Raw genomic sequence first — 24161 nt, forward strand, 5'->3', positions numbered from 1 at the left:
ACGTCCCGACTCTGCAGGAGGTTAAGTCCTGGCTCGGGAAGTGTTTCGCTATGAAGGACCTCGGAAAGGCTTCCTATATTTTAGGAATAAGGATAGTGAGAGAACGAAGTAAGAGACTAATAGGACTTAGTCAGAATACTTACTTGGATAAGGTACTAAAACGTTTTAGTATGGAAAACTCGAAAAAGGGAGAACTACCGATACAGAGTAATGCCAAATTGAGTAAGACTCAAAGCCCGAGTACAGAAGCCGAGATAGCTGAGATGAGCCGAATACCCTATGCTTCCGCAGTTGGCTCAATCATGTACGCTATGACTTGTACTCGCCCTGATGTGGCCTTTGCTTTGAGCATGGTCAGTAGATATCAGGGGAACCCAGGTAGAGCTCATTGGATTGCAGTCAAGAATATACTTAAGTACCTTCGGAGGACCAAGGAATGGTTTTTAGTCCTCGGAGGGAGTGATGACTTAAAGGTACGAGGGTATAGTAACGCCAGCTTTCAGACCGACAGGGACAACTACCGTTCGCAGTCGGGCTGGGTCTTTACCCTTAATGGGGGAGCGGTGACTTGGAAAAGTTCCAAGCAAGAAACAGTAGCTGATTCAACGTGCAAATCAGAGTACATTGCAGCAAGCGAAGCGTCAAAGGAGGCTATGTGGTTGAAGAACTTCATTGGTGATCTTGGAGTTGTGCCTACCATAAAGGAGCCTATGGAAATTTTCTGTGATAATGAAGGAGCGGTTGCCTTGACCAAGGAACCGAGGGATCATGGTAGATCTCGACATATCGACAGAAAATATCATTTTATTAGACATCGAGTAGAAGAATGACACCTCGTGGTAAAGAGGGTATCGTCAGAGGATAACCCAGCAGATCCGCTTACGAAGGGACTTAGCAAGGTTAAACATTTGCAGCACGCTAGGAGCATTTGGCTAAAGGACGATATTAGTTTAGATTAGATAGTTTGGAAACGTGTAATAGATAAATGTAATTGACATTTGATGATTAAATAAAGGAGTATTATTTATAAGTAAAGCTACTGTCTTATGTTAATTGTTTAACTATTGTTTCATTTTGCATGTTTTGACTTCCTGAGTAATTAATTATTTGATAATAATCGAATTATTCGAATAGTCCACAGTCATTCATATGTTGGAAGTAGGTATGAATGAAGACTGTCATGAATTGGTGTGTAGATTGTCTAAAGTGTATTAGACATTGCAAAGGTTTGCTGCAACGTTCATGAGTGCTTATGAACTTGATTTGAGCATTGGAATAAACCCGCACTTGTTGGAATCACTTCATGGAATTTATCACGAGTAATCACAAGATGGTAATATCATATAGTCTTAAAACCTAGATATATGGTTTATTGTTTGTTAATTGGTTATGCATTGATAATGCGCAAACGCATCAGTAACTTGATGTTATAAAACGTATTGTTGTGTGTAATTTGATTAGTGGATAGTAAATGCATATAAGTCGAAGTTTATCTGTTCCTTTTATCCTAAGAGGGTAAAAGCGATATCAGGGCCCCTCGATGATTTGATTTGACTTATGTGCCGGGCCCGGTCAGAACTAAATTGATGTGTTCGATTAAGTTCTATGTCAAATGAATCTGAGATCGAGAAACAAATTGCAGGACAATAAGTATGACCATGTTCCATGTAATTGTCCGCACGATATCTAGAACAGAGGATTATACGATCCCTTATCTAAAGGACAGGATACTGATAAGATCAGAGTTGACAGCGTCTTTGAGAGCTACGATTGATAATCGGATTGTGTTTGCATATATAGTTACTAGACTTATCCAAGTGGGAGACTGTTGGATTAGTGTCTAAGGCTGTAACTATATTTGGTAAGTACTTGACCCGATTATGCATGGTCCTTTTGGGTTGCCTTCACCATAGCAACTTGACAGGATGATTTGTTAAGAGAGAAGAGATATTATTAATATATTATGAGAATAATATATATTTAAGGAATAATAATATTATTTGATTAATATAAGTCATATATTAATTGAGAATTAATTTGGTGACTTAAAGAGGTTAATTGAATAAAGGGCATAAACTGTCAAATGTGTGATAGTTGTATTTTGGGCTATGTATCCTTATGGATATTGGGGTGGACGAAATTTAGGGTTTGGGAACCTTAAATTCGTCCAAGCCTTGTATCTAGAAGGATCTTGGATTGCTTAGGGCCTAAGTCATTCAATTAGGGTTAAAGGAGAAACCCTAATAGCTCATAGTATAAATAGAACCCTTGGGGTGGAGAAATCGGCACTCTTGCAAGCCAAGGAACCCTAGGGCCGATTTCTATCCCTCCTCCCTCTCTCTCAAGATCATCTTCTTGCTAGTTGGTGTTTGTAAGCCATTAGAGGAGTGACAATTGTGACTCTAAGCTCCAAGAAGAAGAAGTATCAAGCAAGTAATTCAAGGTATTCTTTCAGATCTGATTTCATATGATTAGATTCAATATATTACATTAGATCTAGTATTGCAAGTCTTGGATTCAATGCATGTTCAATTAGAGAAACCTAGATCCAAGCAATTAGGGTTTGCATGTGCACATAGGAAAGTTCTTATGGCTCAAACCCATCAGTGGTACCAGAGCTTTGATTGATTTCTATTGAATTGATGCATTGGTTGATTGCTTGTTGCTTGAAAATTCGATTTTGTGATTCTGACTGCTGTACTCGGCGAGTTCCACTGTGGACTCGGCGAGTAGCTCCAACTCGGCGAGTCCATAGAGGTATTCGGCGAGTTCGAGCGTCAGAAGGAGGAAGTTTCGGGATTTCTTGCTGTTTTACTTGAGGATACTTGCCTTAACTGTTTTGGGTCATTAAAATCCAATTTTAATCATATATATGAGTATATTCTTGACCTAACAAAAGATAATTACCAATTAGTTGAATAATAATTTCCTTATATGATAATTGTTGATTATTTGAATTGAATTGGTAAATTGTTTTGCAAGTAACATTAAATAAGATCAAATTGAGATACTCTAATTAGATGATTTATATTATTTGCTATTTGATCCTTATGCTTTGAAAAAGTTCAAGACTTGTCCTCAAGCTTTGAAATTTTAAATTTTGTGATTAAAAGTTTAATTTGGATAATTTTAAATTTCAATCCCTAGAATTTTACAAGTTTAAAATTCAACCCTATACTATTATATTATTACAAGCTTAATATATATATATATATATATATATATATATATATATATATGATTTACAATGCTAGTCTTACCGTTAGTAGGCCTCATTCACGAAGCCGGTCTATAAGGTGGGTATAAGGTTGCTGCCTATAAAATGGCGCTTAATGGGTGTACATTCACACCCACCGCTTGCTTGACTGGTGGAGGGTCGTTAGCCGAACGGGTAGGATAGGGCAAACCTCCTCTCATTAATAAGTATAATGAATCAATATAAAGTAACTAAACATGTTTTATAAAATTCCCAATCTTAGTTACTTTAGGAAAAGTGAATTGATTTAGGGCTTTCGACTTATGGCTGAATCGGTATGTGTTTCATGCTCTGTGATTGATTTTTAAGTGGATGATTATCAACGATCGATTCTCTCTGTTAACGGCGTCATAAACACTTTTTCCTCTAGGTTTATGTGATTATCAACGATCGATTCTCCTACCGCTTCTTTTGGTCCTTCCACCACCGTTACCTCAAATCGATTCTCCTCTTCACAAAACCAATACCAGGTGATTCTCTCTCTCTCTCTCTCTCTCTCTCTCTCCCTCTCACTTTATCTGTTCCTCTATCTCTTTCTTTTCCAGAAATCGTATCTCTTTCTTTCTGTAATCGATTATGGCTCCACGCATTTTTCTTCCCAGTGCGGTTTCTTCATGTGTGTTTGTTGTATCTGGACATCTCCTTCAACACGACATCAAAACTAGGTTTCTACGACACCTACCGATAGAGAAGCGATATTGGACAGGAATCCACCGACATGGACTTCTCTCATGCCTTGCGAGCCGTGAATTCCGGTCATTTACTCTTCGTTTTCCCTTCTTCTTCAACATCTGTGGGATTGGAGGACTGTTTCACTCTACACACAGGTGTGAAATGTATTGTTTCTTCTCTCAGCACGAGATTTCGAATAAGCAGTTAATGACTTCATCTCCTAAATGATTTCATCTCCTAAAGCAAGTTTCCACTATAGGTAAATGATGTCCAACAAGTTTTTTTTCCTGTTGGTATGATTTCTGTAATTTTGATGATTACAGACCTAGAAACACGCCATGGGTTTTGGAAAAGAAATTGTGAAGGGAGCAGATGAGTACAATGGATTCAGTTGGGTAATTGATTTTGACTTCAATCGACACTTTCTTTTTCTACCAACTCTGTCTGCTTTCTCTACTTTGTTTCTGAGATTGGAATTTGCTCTTCTTATCAGCTTTGCTTACCACATGTTCGATGAAATACCTTTGAGGCATTCACAACGATTGTAACCAGCTCATAAGGTTTCTTTTGCCATCCAGTCTTTGAATGTTAAAGAAAATATTTTTTGAAGTTTCTATTAGTTTAATATAATTATTATGAAGAAAAAAATTGGAAGTATGATGCAGGTCAAATGGAAGGCTTGTAATTTTGGGTCTCAAACCACAAGCTTACCAGCAATGGTTAGTTTAATTTATAAACTTTAACTTTTATTCAATATAATGATTGATTTGATTTTTTGAATAACCAAACTCACAAAATATAATGGAGTCTTGATAAAAATGTATATGTAGGAACAATTTGGGCAACAGCAGTGAAGAGTCGCTATTGGATTCTATTTTCAGTGTTGAAAGCCTAATTTGGGGTTTTTCAACACATGTCTAAAACATTAGCAGATGGAAACCTCTCTTTGGACAAAAGAGGTAAACTTTAAACATTTGTTTCATTAATCTTATAGTTTTTATTTTACGATTGTCGTTTTGTATAATCCTCATGGGAATATTAAAGAACATTCTATATTGTAATATGAAAACTAGCTTCTTTTTAGTATGCGTTAATTGGACTTCCTGTACCAGAACACCCTTATCTTTTGGATTGGACTAGAGCACCAGCAATTATTGGTTAAAATGATGGTTTGTTCTTTGTAATGTTGAAGGGTAATCTTGACATTTAATATGCTTGGTTATGACTGTTAAATTTTGTTATTAGTTAGTTGTTATATAAGTCACTTATACGGTGGTTAAAGGTAGTTATAGCGGTTAAAATTAATTGTCATCTTGAAGGGTTGTGATGGTTGGAGGTTGTATATATATATATATATATATATATATATATATATATATATATATATATATATATATATGTATGTATGTATGTATGTATCAGATTTATGTAATTAGTGTCTCAATTAATAAAAAATGTTTATGTTCCTATGTTAACAAAAATCTCAACCTGCACACATATCACAGAAGAGTGTTGTATAATATATCAGCTGATACATTAAGGATGAGAGTATGAAATATATTTCTTATTGATTTTGATTTGTTAATTTTGGCTGCGGTAGCTCAAAATGGTAAGGTACCCATAACATATCCTGAATTATTGATTAACATTCCCATTTTATGACCTTTCTTTTAAATATTGCATTTTATAATAACGTTGTGCTTTATATTGAAATAGCTATTGAGTCGACTCTCTTTGCTTGCTTCCAGACAAATGGACGGATATGTTGTTAAGGTGGTCGCGCGGGGGGGGGGGGGGGGGGTTATCAAACTCTTATCAGCGCTGATATGGAGAGAAAGCTTGACCATATGGTAAATTTTTTATAAAAAAATTAAAAACAATCCAATAATTATTTAATAGTAGTTAAAAAATAGATATAATTATATTTTATTGGCAGACATGGTTTTTTGAAGCAAAAGAAGATTGGATTCATTGGTAATTATTATAAATACAAAAGATTTATTGTTAAAAATCTATAAAAAAGAAAAATAAATAATAACTATAGTTATTTATATGTATGTTAATTTTTGTTTCTCTTTTGCTTCAGGAACACTTCTTATTGAGCCCAAGGCTTTTCATACATCTTTATACAAGAAAAGGTGTTATTTTCTCCTTTAAACGTTAGATCATTATGTCCTATTGTGCTTATTGTTTTCATTGATTTGCAAACCTGAAGGTATGCCATGTATCTATGTTTGTTGCTCCAGGTCCATGGTTTGGGATGTCTAATGTTTCTTACCTTAATAAATATCGAAATATCAATGAACATGTAGTGAGAACATTCTTATTTTCTGTTGGGTGTTTGATTTTTCGTTTGATTTTGTTATCTTCCTGTTTTACGTCTTTACGTCTCACCCATATCCGTCTTCTTTCACTTTTGTAGGATAACCCAATCGATTGTTCATATTCAACATCGATCTCATCCTTCTCTCACTTAAATACCAAACCGATGAACTCAGCTGGGCCAGCAAGCTGATCTCAGGGTCTTTCACTTATTTTTTACAGTCGACAACTGCATCAGGTTATATGAAGCATACAAGATGCACGCTGTTATTGCAATTGATTGTTGTTGCTGCAACTGATGGTCATCGAACCTAACTGCCATCAACTAATTTGATTCAGGGGGAGACAGAAGGTGAGGGAAGACAGGAAAGAGTGTAAGAGCAGTTTGATTCCATCATTTGTTTATGAATTTCACGATTTTTAGTGTTTTCTAAACTTATTGATTCTGTTCTTTGTGCTTTTTTAAGTTTTGAACACCAGCTGCTCGACAAAACTCCTCAACGAAAAACCTGGTCAAGAGTGTGTTTGTACTTGGAAAACTGTATCATCGATCTCTTCTTCCTAGATTAAACTTATATTTCTTACAACATGGTAAATACATTGGCACTTTTGTAGAATAACCCAATTATGATTTTGCTTCATTAGGCAAACACTCGGACATATGGTAGGGGTTCATTTTGATATCAAGTTGTTCAAGACCAATGGCTGACAGAGTTTTGGAGGTTAGTTCGATGACCATTAGTGTCTCGATCCCTCTAATCCCTAGATTTGTAATCATTATAACTTACATCTCGATTATGTGAATCATACTACCAACTCTACAAGTTTGACTTACTACAAGTTTTGTAGCTGATTCGTTTCAATTGCATTACTTTTACTTCTTTCTCGGCACACTCCATTGTAATGGATTCAACTTCACCCAGTCAAGTTTACTTATAGTTGTTGTTGATTTCATATTTCACAGATTTTTTGTTTGTTTCGTTTCGTTGCAGGTTTAATGAAGATTTCAACACTTCAAACTTCTGTTTGTAAGTTTTTTTTTTGAATATTTTTTTGCGCTTTTTATTTATTATTGTTCTATAGTTGTAAATTTTGTTCTCTAATAGCAAATTACCTTTCAGTAAACCCAGACAACAAAGCTTACTTCAAATCAAGATTTAGAGTGGTATCAGCCACTTGGTCAGGTGTGTGGAATCTGTCGTACAGGAGACTAGAGGAAGGGAAACAATAGCCAGTACTCTGTAGGAGATTATGTGGGTTCGATTTCATTTCCAGGAAGAGGAGTAAAACATTTGAGAACAAATTGATGTCAAAATGACATTATCTGATAAAATTGTTGCTAGCAAAATCTGTTGCTGTCAAGTTGTACGAATTTTTACTGTTGTCCATATGAAATATGTTATATTGATGGTTCTATGTTGTTTGCAGATGGATGCAATCGACGTTGACTATCAGTATGACCGGAATTATATTGAAGGTGCAAAGAGTGGTAGAAGATCATTTGTAAAGCAGCAAAGTAAAATAAAATTGACTCAAGCAACATAGTTTACTGTAGCTACCAATTAGAACAATGTACTATACTTCCAAACAAAAGTGACACCTTCCGACCCCCACAACGCGGGGGTCACCTTTCTAGTTAATATTATTTCCAATATATTAGTTATTTTAATTTAATATTCATAGTCGAAATAATATAATCAATCATCCCTAATAAATAAAAATAATTTTGTCACATGTCACTCTATCATTAAATTGGACAATTGTCATTTTTTGGTATTTTTGAATAAATGTTTTTTCCATTTGTCATTTTCTCATTTTTTTTAATCTTTTCTTAATTGACACGGCATATTTACACCTCAATTAATAATTGCATTAATTAAAAATAACCAATAAATTACAATATTACTATTCATATAGTATTTAATATGTTTCCTTTTAAATTTAAATTTTAAATTTTAAATTTCAAGTATAAACAAATTTTTGTTTAACCCTTCGTATTTAAACTTTTTGTTTTATACAACCCGTATAACATACGAGTTTTACAACTAGTCTCCTTATATAAAGTAGTAAATATTTGTTATAAAACGAAGCATATATTTATAAGATATGAGGATATGTTTGTAGCTACATATTTTGGAGAGTAAAAAAATGAAAAATATTATTTTACATTATATTTTGTGAATTATATATCCAAAAAATATAAAAAATATAAAATAATATCATTTTCTTTTACTATTCTAGTAAAGTATTATATTATTTATAGTAAATATTATGTTTAATGTTTTATTTAATTAAGAAAAAATATTATTCGGAACACAGACATAAAACATCAAATAAAGACGACGACGACGATGATGATGATGATAATAATAATAATAATAATAATAATAATAATAATAATAATAATAATGACTTTTCTTAAAACCAAAATTATAAAAACCATAAATCTAAAAATGCAATTTACACTTTCTTATCGCATTCATGCAAATCATATATATTAATCTCCTCCGGTTTTGCTTGTCCCTAATTCCCTTGCATGGTTCGTTACGTTAAATTCTCACTAATCCCCATTTCCTTAAATCTCCACCAGCAAATTATTTATCTTTTAAGGAATGAGTATTAATTCATATCCCCTTTATTTTACGTTACTTAATTCGGATTTCTATGTACTCTCAAGTCTCAATACTCTAAATAAAAAATATGTATAGTATTCTTCCTATTCTTGGACATACATAAACTCGCTTCTTTTCAAGTCTGCAGATCTAACTGATAAAATAAAAAATGACGAATTTTACTTATATTCTTACAAAATTTATATATTATTTTTTTTAGAATGACAACAATATATTAAAAAGAAAACAAACAAAAGCTAGCTAGGAGCTAGCAACTAACAAAAACTAAGGTGTTGTTTATTTTTTCAAAGCGAAAATTCATGAAGTCTGCCAGGGCCGGTCCTGAGGATTCAAATGCCCAGGACGAGCGGGAAAAAAAAGCAATTATGCCCTAACGTGTAATGAAATAATTATATAAACTAAAGTTTTTATATATATATATATATATATATATATATATATATATATATATATATATATATAAGAAATTTAAATTAAATGTTGAATTGTCATAAAGAAAAACTAAAAAATAAATTAAATTAATAATCAAAATGACAAGTATAAATTTATAAAAGTTGAGGGGCTAAATATAGAATTTTTGGAAATTGATTTAGTAAAGAGAATTAGTATGTAGGATAAATTGTTAAGTATGATCATAAATTAAGGGTATAAATTGTAACTTGAAATATTTAACACTATATAAGGGAATGAAAATAGGGCAAATGTCATATTAGCTCATCGAACTTGTCGTGTTTGTTTTAAAAGGTCACCCAATTTTTTTTGGTACATTAAGGGAATGAACTCTCGTTCAACCTGTTAAAAAAGTCACTTAACCCACTATAACAGGTTTTAATCTCATGGTAGCCTATCTCCTCCAAACTCTTCTGCAGTTTGCGTGTCCTCCATTGCAGGTTACAAAATGAAAGTTTGATTTTTGCTTTGACCTTTGACTTGGTCAAAATCAAAAGTCGTTTATTTTCTTTTTAGGTTTGTATCAGTTATCAAACGGCTCCATCTAAGGAAGGGGCATCGTCTTCTTCCCCCTTCGACTAATCGGGAATGCGAAAAGGAACATAACGTCATCGAAGCAGCTCCGATGGGCATCGATCGTGGGTGGGTCGGAGAAGTTACTCTGGGATTCGTCTGATTCGAAGAAATAAGGAGACGATGGTGGTGGTTCTTGGCCCGGTGATGACAAATTCATCAAGGGGTAGTCGACCTGCGATGGCCCTTTTTTTGGTTTGCTCTTCGTCATCGGTACTCACTAATCGAGGGGTGACATCGGCGTTGGTGGGTCAACGAGTAAAGGCAGAGGGAAACGGGGAACAGAAGGCAGATCAGGGAAGGAAGGAATATAAACGAAATCAGGAAATCGGTGGGTTGGTGGCTCTTAATCAATCACGAGGAAGGATCGTTGTCTCGAGACTGTCAAAGGTTGTAGGTAAATGGACGGGGCTGCTTCAGCAGTTAATTATGTGAAGAACAGCAAGTGGCAGTTATCAAAATCCTCAGAGATAATTTCTATCTATCTCTTTTCCCCCTTCGTCTTCTTTGATTTGTTCTTGTTTTTCAGTGTACAGAGTCATATACATACAAATCAATAGTCAATCACCAAGTTTTTCCGTTCGATTGATCTAAAAATGAAAATAACTAGTTGACCTGATCAAGAAGGGTGGATATAGTGAGTATACTTTAATGGAGGTGGAGGTGCAGTTGATGGTCAAACAGTGGTCAAGACACACATTTGACAGCTTTACCCGGTATCAGGTCACATAAGGATATTTTAAAACAAGAAAACGAGAGTTCATTCCCTTAATGTACCAAAAAAAAGTTTGGTGACCTATTAAAACAAACACAACAAGTTCGATGGGCTAATATGACATTTGCCCATGAAAATAAGCCCACGTTAAAAAGGTACACTTGACCTTGAAAAGAATCGAACTCGGGTGTTGTGCATTGTGCTTAAATAAACGCGTTTTAACCAGCTGAATCAAACGATATTTGTGTTTAAAATCTGAAAACATAATATATATTAATATCTTAATTATATAGTTTTGAAAAACTCGGGACCTATTTTTTTCGGGGCCCTGTGCGGGTGCACACCTTGCCCCCCCGTAGGGTCGGGCCTGAAGTCTGCGGACCATCTCTGTAACCTTCTGCAGCAGAAGAGGTAGACCAAACGACTGCAGACTGTAATAAGAAACATGTTTGTTTTTTAACATCTGTAGACTGTTGTAGTAAACTGAAATTCAAATAAACTAATTTTATAAACTGAAAATAGTTCTCAACACTGAAAATTTAATAACTCTAATCTTAAAACATTGAAAGAATACTAAAATGAACATGTAGAAAAACAAAAATATAAAATTTCTGAAAAAATATAAAAAAAATATAAAGAATATAAAAGAGATTACCAATTTTATTCTAGAAAAAAACTAATTTTAAAAAACATAAAAAAGAAAGTAATAAAAAATTAAGAAAATATTGTAAACAATGTCTACAAAGTTCGTAAAAGAATTACACATGTTAAAAAAATACAACTGAAACTGAAAATATTATTATCAGAAACGGTACCAAATCAAAGTTAAAAAAAACTATACCAAATTTCTAAAAAAAGTCACTTGGAAAAATGAAAGCTGAAGAGGTTTGAAGAGACAAGTAAAGTGTTGTACCGCGCAGAACACACACAAATGTTTTGTAGTCTGAAGTCTTCCAAAAAACAAACTGCTACGAGAGAGCAAGTGTTGCGCATGTGCTACGTCACGCAACAAAAGTGGTATGAATAGTTTTTTAAAAAAAAAAAAAACAAACAACACCTAAGGCACGATTGGGTTTTGCATCCACTCAACCTAAAGCCTTAGAGTTTCTAATGAAAACCAACGAAAATAGTGGTCAACAATATTATCGAATATAAATTGCTTCCTATATTGAGGCTGGCGAAATATAAATGCATTCTAGTACGTCCACAGAATCCAAATGACAGTCATGAAGACGTACTCCACAATCACTCTTTTCGTTCTCGCCACCCCACCGGCCGCGAGACAATCCAAAGTAACATATCCACCACGGAAGAGAAAAAAGGCACATCCAAATCAATCCATCGAGAAACTTTGTTCCAAACTTGAATGGCCAAAGAACACCGAAAAAAATATGATCCACAACTTCCTCATCCTCCTTGCAAATAAGAAAAAGAGCTGAGTCCAAATCCACACCGTGCTCAACCACCTTTGTCCTAACTGGCAACCCATCCAACAAAAACCTTCACAAAAACATCAATTGTTGTCGGAACATACATATTCCATCTAATAGACCTATCTCTAACCGACAACCTGATACCATCAATATGGATCCTAGTCGACTTCACTGAGAAAACCCCAAAAAGAGCCAAATCCCAACTCAATTTATCTGGTTGATAAACCAAAGAAACTGAACTCATCAATTCCTACAGATAATTGAAAAGCCTCTTCTCCACTTCTAATATCTCGACGCCAATAGAAACTCCAACCATTCGAAGACCAAATATCACTAATTGTCACGTACTTATCACTGGACAGAGAAAACAGTCTAGGGAATTGAACCTTAGGTATCACCCCCATAACACCAAACATCTTGCCAAAGCCAAGTGTGAACCTCATTACCAATCACTTTAGCCATAGAGTCACTAGGAATTAAACTATTCTCATGTAACTTATTTATAGAACCAACAATTCTTCACCACGCTCCTCCTCCATAATAAGATCGAGAATCGTCATGCATCCCACCAGCATCACCATAGATCCACTTAATGATTCTAACCCAAAGATAGTTATCTTCATTAAGAAATCTCCACCTCCACTTATAAAGAGGAGCTAGGTTAAAGGCATCAATTATCACAATATCTAGACCACCTTTCTCTTTACAATTAAGAATTAGATCCCAATTCACCCAATGAATACGAACCTGATCATCATTGTAACGCCCGTAGATCAGGGCTAGTCAATTTAGAGACGATAAGCGTCAAAAATGACTTTTTTATGGAAGATTATTTAGAAGGAGTAATCTTAACTAAGTTGTAGTATATGTTACAAGGATTCCGTACATATAAAGAACGCCGAAATCCGAGTTATAACGAAGAAGTTATGACCTGTCGAAGTTTCGCGACAGAACCGGCACGACATTGAGTGACGTAAAATGTGAATTTACGTTAGAGCGATTTCTAGCCTTAGTGATCTAAACAAAAGTCATAGAGTTCGTTAAACCGAGAGTGTGCATAAAAAGAACGTCCAAATCTGACTTCGTATGGGAAAGTTATGATTTTTCTAAATTTCGACTTAGCAGTATGCAGCCCGAATACTCGAATTGAGATCGAGTGATTTTTGGTCGAAGCAATCTAAACGATAATCGAAGATCTCGTTATTAGTAGTGCAACGGTAAAAAGACAGACGAAAACGGACGTCGGATGAAGAAGTTATGAAATTCTAACGGAGTTTTCCTGTCCCGACCTACTAAAAATAATATAATAAAAATAAATTCAAAATCAGCCGACGGAGTGTAAATCAAAGTTGTAGAGCATAGTCTCACCTACGCGTGGATATAAAGAACATCGAAAACGGAGTTCGTATGAGGAAGATATGAATTTCTGAAGTTTTTAAATAATTAAAATATATTTATTTAATTATAAAATCGGAGAATACCAAACCCGTGACTCATCCGGCCCTATCCACCCGGTACGCCCAGCATACCTAGATGTACGCCCAGCGTACATGTCGACGGAGGATTACGCCCAGCGTAATTTGGGGTTACGCCCAGCGTAACTCGGGGTTTCAGCCCCTATAAATAGAAGTCGAAGACAGCCGAGTTCTTTGCTCATTTTCTTTCCTTCTCTCTCGTTTTTGCATTGTTTTTCGTGCAAGAAATATCCCGAAGCCCCGATATTATTCCCGAGCCCCGAAGCGAGTCCCGAGCCCCGAAGCGAGTCCCGAAGCCCCGAAGATCCCGAGAAATATAATTTTCGAGCCGAACCTCTGCCCGCGAGAAGCCCGGTTTTGGAGGAAACATCCCGGTTTCACCGCAGAGGATTATTTTAATTGACGAGGCGCTGTCCGATCATCTTCTGATCAAGTGAGTGTATAGTTACTTTCTTCTAACACATAAATATGAAGTATTAGCTGTGAAATACGTGCTATGTGTTATATATTATTTGTCTATTTGAGATGGGCTTGGAATTGATGTTTTATACGGGTGTTAAATGATTAAAACTGTGTACGTATTTATATCTACGAAAATGTTGGGTAGAACATGGGTAGATGGAATAGTTGGTGTGTGATGAACGATGATATGAGTAAACCTTGGCGACGACGTGACTTCGTGCCTATTTGATAAACCTTGGCGACCATGCGACTTCGTGCCTATTAAGTAAACCTTGGTGACGATGTGACTTCATGCCTATTTGATAAACCTTGGTGACGATGTGACTGCGTGCCTATTTGATGAACCTTGGCGACGATGCGACTTCGTGCCTATTGAGTAAACCTTGGTGACGATGTGACTTCGTGCCTATTTGATAAACTTTGGTGACGATGTGACTTCGTGCCTGTTGAGTAAACCTTGGTGAGTATTGAGTTAGCGTCGGTTATATGAACCTTGGTGACTATGGAGTTAGCGCCTGATAGCTATGGATTTAGTATCTGATAGATAAACTTTCGCAGCAATGGACTTCGTGCCAATTCCTTAGATCAATCCTTAGGAATGAATGGATGAAGGATAGTTGATTCTTAGGTTAAACCACTAAGAAATAAAGGAGATATGGGGATGGGTATTTGGGTTGATTGTTTGATGATTGAATATAATAAATGTATTATTGTAGGTTGAAAACCCTATATGCTCATCAGGCTCCCAAGCCTTACCCACTAAGTTTTCTTTGCATTACAGGTAATGGCACAAGAGTATAAGTTGGTGGACTTGACGAGAGGTTTTGGATTATAGATCAGTAGTTATAAATAACTGTTGTAAGGTCTACTTTATATTGTTTATGCTTTTGGTCTGTATCGGAACATGACATCCCGAAATTTTGTTATTTAATGAAAATACATTTCTTTAAAGAAATGATTTGATAAATTCTTATCATATTTTGTTTTGGGAACAAATTCCGCAATTCTTTTAATCAAAGGATTACTCTGATTTTATAAAACAAAGCATAAACAAATCGGTCTTTTCTGGCCGTGAAAATGGGGATGTCACAGTTGGTATCAGAGCATTAGTTTAAGCGAACTAGGAATTTGTAGGATTTCTAGACTTAAACTTTGAATGCTAAGCGATGATTGTGAGATGAGTGTCTACCATATTTTAGACACGAGCAGTAGTATATTTTAGGAAAGATGCCTAAAATGCTTTTATGTGCTAAATGCTATATGTTTGCCATATATTATATTGTTTGTTCGGATCTATGGTCTGTTGCCGACCGGATCTGGAGACCTTATGTGTTTAGGATTCTAAGCGTACGAATACGATATTAGAACTAGCATGTACACGTTTCGGAGTGATAAGGATGATTTGAATATCTATCGTGAATGAGGATCTAATTTCACCTTACTCGGTGTATAGATCAAAAATGGTGAGAACAAGGAGTGGAGTTGGAAACATGGACGAAAACAGGAATCAAATACCTGTGATAGAGCAAGTAGCTGTTGCAGTAGCAGCACCTGAGCCAATGACTATGGTTGGAGTACAATTGATGATTCAGACGATGCTGGATCGTCAGATGGAAGAAACCAGACTTCTGCTTAGGCAGAATCGTGAAGAACTGTCAATTCAAGTCGAAGAGCCCGATGTAAATGGAGGGCAGTCTGAAGGAGGAAACTTTAGTGGGATCATTGGTCAAGACGACCCACCGATTGTTAGGCCAATCAACCAGGATGGGGGACGATGGTCGCGGATGCAAGTATAAGGATTTCATGTCATCCAAACCACCGTGTCTATCTGGAAGCCCGACACCAGTAGGAGTTATGGACTGGATCTCCGAGATGGAGACAATGTTTGAAAGTTGCGAGTGTAGCAACAGGCAGAAGACCGCTCTTGCAATTCCTCTGTTAAAATCTGGAGTATTGAGCTGGTGGAAGTTGATGGCTGGTTCGATGCCCAAGGGGGGAGCTAGCAAGATGTCTTGGGAAGAGTTCGTGGTACAACTGAAAATGCAATACTGCTCTGAGCAGGATCTTCTGGAAATCAACAATGAGTTCCAGAATCTGAAGAAGGGAAAATTGAGCGTCACTGATTACGCTACAAGCTTTACGGAGAAGATGAAGCTTATTCCATACCTAATTCCAACTGAACTTTCCAAGGTCAACAAGTTTGCCAATGGATTACCAGCGGACTTTGGGCCGATAGTCAAGCAAGCAACCACTCTGAAAGCCGCCATCTGGGCAGCCAAAAATGTTGAGACCCAAATAAAAGAAAAGGGTCTGGAGAGAGCTGAAGTTGGAGAGAAAAAGAAACATGAAGGATCTTCAATGATCAACAAAGAAACCAAATTCTCGAAATCTGGAGGAAGAGATGAAGGTAAGTGGTGTGAGAAGTGTAAAAAGAGACACTTTGGGAAGTGTAGCGAGGAGACGACCTGCTACAAATGTGGGAAGACAGTGCATTACGCCAACAAGTGCGCATCCAAAAAAAAGGTGTGCTACGGGTGTAACGAAGAAGGGCATGTTTCTAGAGACTGCCCAAAGAAAAACAAACCGCCACAGCCAAGGGCATTCCACATGATCCTCGACGAAGCGAATCAAGGATAAGGATTTTATATCCAAGGATCAAGTTATGAAGTAGCTATGCGAATAGTAACTTATGATGTAGCCTGTTAGAGGTATAGAATAGGGTGAACTTGAATTTTTGTGTAATCGTTTCAAGTTATAATAAAAACCCTGGTTTTGATATCTATGTGATATTTATTGTTTTAATACCTGATGTGTTAAATGATTGTGTGATTTTTGTATAGTGACTTGGTTAGACTGAGAGACAATACTTGGGACGAGTATGAGTAGGTGTGAATGGTAGTAGAGATCTATGCTACCAGAAGCACAGGACTCGCACTTGGATCAGGGAAAGTCACAAGGTTACCAAGAAGCTAGTAATTGATTCCGTTTTATTCATGTATGTCATTACCATTGTTTCGGTAATGACTAGTAAGATGGTTGTTATTCCGACCCTAGCGGTCATGACAAATTGAGTCTGACTGCGATGAGTTTGTTACGTGGTTCCGAGAACCGAGTTTGATGTGGCATCTGACTGAAGTCAGAAGATTGGAATCGTTATTCAAGCCTTATTTCATTAATGATTACGGGACGTAATCATCCTAAGGGGGTGATAATTGTAACGCCCGTAGATCAGGGCTAGTTAATTTAGAGACGATAAGCGTCAAAAATGAATTTTTGATGGAAGATTATTTAGAAGGAGTAATCTTAACTAAGTTGTAGTATATGTTACAAGGATTCCGTACATATAAAGAACGCCGAAATCCGAGTTATAACGAAGAAGTTATGACCTGTCGAAGTTTCGCGACAGAACCGGCACGACGCTGAGTGATGTAAAATGTGAATTTACGTTAGAACGATTTCTAGCCTTAGTGATCTAAACAAAAGTCATAGAGTTCGTTAAACTGAGAGCGTGCATAAAAAGAACGTCCAAATCTGACTTCGTATGGGGAAGTTATGATTTTTCTAAATTTCGACTTAGCAGTTTGCAGCCCGAATACTCGAATTGAGATCGAGTGATTTTTGGTCAAAGAAATCTAAACGAGAATCGAAGATCTCGTTATTAGTAGTGCAACGGTAAAAAGACGGACGAAAACGGAGGTCGGATGAAGAAGTTATGAAATTCTAACGGAGTTTTCCTATCCCGGCCTACTAAAAATAATATAATAAAAATAAGGTCGAAATCAGCCGACGGAGTGTAAATGAAAGTTGTAGAGCATAGTCTCACCTACGCGTGGATATAAAGAACATCGAAAACGGAGTTCGTATGAGGAAGATATGAATTTCTGAAGTTTTTAAATAATTAAAATATATTTATTTAATTATAAAATCGGATAATACCAAACCCGTGACTCATCCGTCCCTATCCACCCGGTACGCCCAGCGTACCTAGATGTACGCCCAGCGTACATGTCGACGGAGGATTACGCCCAGCGTAATTTGGGGTTACGCCTAGCGTAACTCGGGGTTTCAGCCCCATAAATAGAAGTCGAAGACAGCCGAGTTCTTTGCTCATTTTCTTTCCTTCTCTCTCGTTTTTGCATCGTTTTTCGTGCAACAAATATCCCGAAGCCATGGTATTATTCCCGAGCCCCGAAGCGAGTCCCGAGCCCCGAAGCCCCGAAGATCCCGAGAAATATAATTTTCGAGCCGAACCTCTGCCCGCGCGAAGCCCGGTTTTGGAGGAAACATCCCGGTTTCACCGCAGAGGATTATTTTAATTGACGAGGCGCTGTCCGATCATCTTCTGATCAAGTGAGTGTATAGTTACTTTCTTCTAACACATAAATATGAAGTATTAGCTGTGAAATACGTGCTATGTGTTATATATTATTTGTCTATTTGAGATGGGCTTGGAATTGATGTTTTATACGGGTGTTAAATGATTTAAACTGTGTACGTATTTATATCTACGAAAATGTTGGGTAGAACATGGGTAGATGGAATAGTTGGTGTGTGATGAACGATGATATGAGTAAACCTTGGCGACGACGTGACTTCGTGCCAATTTGATAAACCTTGGCGACCATGCGACTTCGTGCCTATTGAGTAAACCTTGGTGACGATGTGACTTCATGCCTATTTGATAAACCTTGGTGACGATGTGACTGCGTGCCTATTTGATGAACCTTGGCGATGATGCGACTTCGTGCCTATTGAGTAAACCTTGGTGACGATGTGACTTCGTGCCTATTTGATAAACTTTGGTGACGATGTGACTTCGTGCTTGTTGAGTAAACCTTGGTGAGTATGGAGTTAGCGTCGGTTATGTGAACCTTGGTGACTATGGAGTTAGCGCCTGATAGCTATGGATTTAGTATCTGATAGATAAACTTTGGCAGCAATGGACTTCGTGCCAATTCCTTAGATCAATCCTTAGGAATGAATGGATGAAGGATAGTTGATTCTTAGGTTAAACCCTTAAGAAATAAAGGAGATATGGGGATGGGTATTTGGGTTGATTGTTTGATGATTGAATATAATAAATGTATTATTGTAGGTTGAAAACCCTATATGCTCATCAGGCTCCCAAGCCTTACCCACTAAGTTTTCTTTGCATTACAGGTAATGGCACAAGAGTATAAGTTGGTGGACTTGACGAGAGGTTTTGGATTATAGATCAGTAGTTATAAATAACTGTTGTAAGGTCTACTTTATATTGTTTATGCTTTTGGTCTGTATCGGAACATGACATCCCGAGATTTTGTTATTTAATGAAAATACATTTCTTTAAAGAAATGATTTGATAAATTCTTATCATATTTTGTTTTGGGAACAAATTCCGCAATTCTTTTAATCAAAGGATTACTCTGATTTTATAAAACAAAGCATAAACAAATCGGTCTTTTCTGGCCGTGAAAATGGGGATGTCACAGTTGGTATCATAGCATTAGTTTAAGCGAACTAGGAATTTGTAGGATTTCTAGACTTAAACTTTGAATGCTAAGCGATGATTGTGAGATGAGTGTCTACCATATTTTAGACACGAGCAGTAGTATATTTTAGGAAAGATGCCTAAAATGCTTTTATGTGCTAAATGCTATATGTTTGCCATATATTATATTGTTTGTTCGGATCTATGGTCTGTTGCCGACCGGATCTGGAGACCTTATGTGTTTAGGATTCTAAGCGTACGAATACGATATTAGAACTAGCATGTACACGTTTCGGAGTGATAAGGATGATTTGAATATCTATCGTGAATGAGGATCTAATTTCACCTTACTCGGTGTATAGATCAAAAATGGTGAGAACAAGGAGTGGAGTTGGAAACATGGACGAAAACAGGAATCAAATACCTGTGATAGAGCAAGTAGCTGTTGCAGTAGCAGCACCTGAGCCAATGACTATGGTTGGAGTACAATTGATGATTCAGACGATGCTGGATCGTCAGATGGAAGAAACCAGACTTCTGCTTAGGCAGAATCGTGAAGAACTGTCAATTCAAGTCGAAGAGCCCGATGTAAATGGAGGGCAGTCTGAAGGAGGAAACTTTAGTGGGATCATTGGTCAAGACGACCCACCGATTGTTAGGCCAATCAACCAGGATGGGGGACGATGGTCGCGGATGCAAGTATAAGGATTTCATGTCATCCAAACCACCGTGTCTATCTGGAAGCCCGACACCAGTAGGAGTTATGGACTGGATCTCCGAGATGGAGACAATGTTTGAAAGTTGCGAGTGTAGCAACAGGCAGAAGACCGCTCTTGCAATTCCTCTGTTAAAATCTGGAGTATTGAGCTGGTGGAAGTTGATGGCTGGTTCGATGCCCAAGGGGGGAGCTAGCAAGATGTCTTGGGAAGAGTTCGTGGTACAACTGAAAATGCAATACTGCTCTGAGCAGGATCTTCTGGAAATCAACAATGAGTTCCAGAATCTGAAGAAGGGAAAATTGAGCGTCACTGATTACGCTACAAGCTTTACGGAGAAGATGAAGCTTATTCCATACCTAATTCCAACTGAACTTTCTAAGGTCAACAAGTTTGCCAATGGATTACCAGCGGACTTTGGGCCGATAGTCAAGCAAGCAACCACTCTGAAAGCCGCCATCTGGGCAGCCAAAAATGTTGAGACCCAAATAAAAGAAAAGGGTCTGGAGAGAGCTGAAGTTGGAGAGAAAAAGAAACATGAAGGATCTTCAATGATCAACAAAGAAACCAAATTCTCGAAATCTGGAGGAAGAGATGAAGGTAAGTGGTGTGAGAAGTGTAAAAAGAAACACTTTGGGAAGTGTAGCGAGGAGACGACCTGCTACAAATGTGGGAAGACAGTGCATTACGCCAACAAGTGCGCATAAAAAAAAAGGTGTGCTACGGGTGTAACGAAGAAGGGCATGTTTCTAGAGACTGCCCAAAGAAAAACAAACCGCCACAGCCAAGGGCATTCCACATGATCCTCGACGAAGCGAAAATGTTGGGTAGAACATGGGTAGATAGAATAGTTGGTGTGTGATGAACGATGATATGAGTAAACCTTGGCGACGATGTGACTTCGTGCCTATTTGATAAACCTTGGCGACGATGCGACTTCGTGCCTATTGAGTAAACCTTGGTGACGATGTGACTTCGTGCCTATTTGATAAACCTTGGTGACGATGTGACTTCGTGCCTATTTGATGAACCTTGGCGACGATGCGACTTCGTGCCTATTGAGTAAACCTTGGTGACGATGTGACTTCGTGCCTATTTAATAAACCTTGGTGACGATGTGACTTCGTGCCTGTTGAGTAAACCTTGGTGACTATGGAGTTAGCGCCGGTTAAGTGAACCTTGGTGACTATGGAGTTAGCGCCTGATAGCTATGGATTTAGTATCTGATAGATAAACTTTGGCAGCAATGGATTTCTTGCCAATTCCTTAGATCAATCCTTAGGAATGAATGGATGAAGGATAGTTGATTCTTAGGTTAAACCCTTAAGAAATAAAGGAGATATGGGGATGGGTATTTGGGTTGATTGTTTGATGATTGAATATAATAAATGTATTATTGTAGGTTGAAAACCCTATATGCTCATCAGGCTCCCAAGCCTTACCCACTCAGTTTTCTTTGCATTACAGGTAATGGCACAAGAGTATAAGTTGGTGGACTTGACAAGAGGTTTTGGATTATAGATCAGTAGTTATAAATAACTGTTGTAAGGTCTACTTTATATTGTTTATGCTTTTGGTCTGTATCGGAACATGACATCCCGAGATTTTGTTATTTAATGAAAATACATTTCTTTAAAGAAATGATTTGATAAATTCTTATCATATTTTGTTTTGGGAACAAATTCCGCAATTCTTTTAATCAAAGGATTACTCTGATTTTATAAAACAAAGCATAAACAAATCAGTCTTTTCTGGCCGTGAAAATGGGGATGTCATAATCATCAATCCCCCAAAAACATTGAGACCTAGAAGCTTAGAGAACATGAAAAACAGATGAAGGAATTATGAATAAGGAGAGATCAAACTAACACATGCCATCCTTAACTCGAGCCATGGGCTCTCCCACTAGAACACCAAGATACGTAAACGAAAAAGAACCCACAGAGTAACCAAAAAAAGAAGCCAATATGTTAACTTCAGACTCATTCACACCAACTCCAAGTAAATTAGATTTAAGGAGATTAATCCTAAAACCCTAAGTCATATAGAAGCACCGAAGCAGACGTATTAGGTTACAAATGTTTCTCTCATCCCATTTACCTAAAAAAGAGCATCAACTGCATAAAAATGAGAAATAACCAAGTTGTCCATGCCCAAATAAGCACCTCTAATAACTCCCGCAGCCACCACATCCTCATTGACATATGATGACCTTCCATAACAAAAATAAAATAAGAAGACGATTGTGGATCACCTTGCCTCAACCCTATCAAAATTGGAAATTCATCAGAAGGACTCTTATTCAAAAGGAACGAGGATGGAGCATTAATAAAATAAACCATGGATCCACGACATTTACCTATCACCAGACCTACTAAAACTCATAAAATATATATACGTCCGTCTAAAATTATATATATATATATATATATATATATATATATATATATATATATATATATATGTGTGTGTGTGTGTGTGTGTGTGTGTGTGTGTGTGTGTGTGTGTGTGTGTGTGTGTGCGCGCGCGGAAAAGTTCAACAAGACAAATTTTAGGCCATGGAACCAAGGAAACAATTCCATCCGTAAAGTTGACGTGCATGCACCGGATCATAACAAAAAGTCACTTTTTTTGTTTTTTTTATTTTTATAACTAATCTTCTATCGAAAAAAACTCACTTCGTTTTGTTAGTTTATATATATATATATATATATATATATATATATATATATATATATATATATATATATATATATATATATATATATATATATATATATATATATCGTTGTAAATAAGTGGATGACAACATTTTCTACCTAATGTCAAATGTGTAAGAGTTATTTTCAACTCTTATAACAAATATGTCAAATATGTGTAAGAACTTATTAATTATGTCTAGTGATTTAACTGGTATAAATAGCACTATTAGATATGTAAAAGATACACCAATTTGAATACTTTATATAAGTTATCAAATTCTCTCCAAATCTCCATTCTTCTTTCTTAAGGTTATTAGTTTAGTTTTATTAATCTTGTTTTAATTACGTCAAATTTATAACACGTTATCAGCACGAAAGCTCTAATCAAGGTTATTAAACAAGTGGAAAATGACATCTATCTTAAACAATATATGTATTACTTATTAAAAACACTATTAATTATAAAAACCTCAATCATATTAAAATAATAATAATACTAATGAATTAATGAAACTTATACATTATAGATATTATGGACTACTAACAATTTTTATTTCTTATAATAACATTTCTTTATGTATTCTAATTTTTATACTAACATTTACATTATGCAACTAATTTTTATTTATGCAAACTAACATTTACATTATGCAACTAACTTTTATTTATGCATACTAACATTTATATTATGCTACTAAGTTTTATTTGTGCATACTAACATTTAAATTATATTTATTTATACATGTCAATGTTTATTTATATTTTAGATACTCTTCATAATTTTATTTAAACATTTACTAATATTTATTTATGTTTCTACTTAGTAAAGTTATGTATTAGTTATAAGTCTTATTACATGATTTATAAAATACATATACATATATACACAACGGGAATATATATGCAACGGTTATAAACAGCAAAAACAACGGCTATATTTTTTTTACCATAAATAAACATCTTTACCCTGCTTATTTTACCCACAACAAATATTTCTCTCTTCTATCAAATAAATCAAGCTTCAAGATGATTCATCCTTTTGTGATAATCATGACTATAATAGTCATGTTACTTTTCATCCCAATCCTTAACATCGAAGATAATATGGAATTTCATCTACTTTTAGGCTTATATGCAATGTTAGCTTTACCGCTTCTTTTTGTGTAATATTTATTGAAATAAATGGATTTTAATTTTAATTTTTATTTTGTTTAAAATTTATAGTTATATTATGTCCAACATTGCAAAGCTCGAGTTTGCAGCACTTGAAGTTAGTGGGAAA

General features: G+C 36.0%; 1 long non-coding RNA gene across 1 annotated transcript; it reads left to right on the forward strand.

The window, feature by feature from the left end:
- Positions 1–5722: 5722 nt before the first annotated feature.
- LOC145122699 (uncharacterized) lies at positions 5723–6512 on the forward strand. Its single transcript, XR_013714710.1, has 4 exons — positions 5723–5778; positions 5865–5902; positions 6015–6066; positions 6351–6512. It is a non-coding gene; the product is annotated as an uncharacterized LOC145122699 (long non-coding RNA).
- Positions 6513–24161: the final 17649 nt, after the last annotated feature.

The sequence above is a fragment of the Lactuca virosa genome, chromosome 6, assembly GCF_052849685.1.
Source record: "Lactuca virosa cultivar CGN04683 chromosome 6, Lactuca_virosa_CGN04683_v6, whole genome shotgun sequence".
NCBI classification, from domain to species: Eukaryota; Viridiplantae; Streptophyta; class Magnoliopsida; order Asterales; family Asteraceae; genus Lactuca; species Lactuca virosa.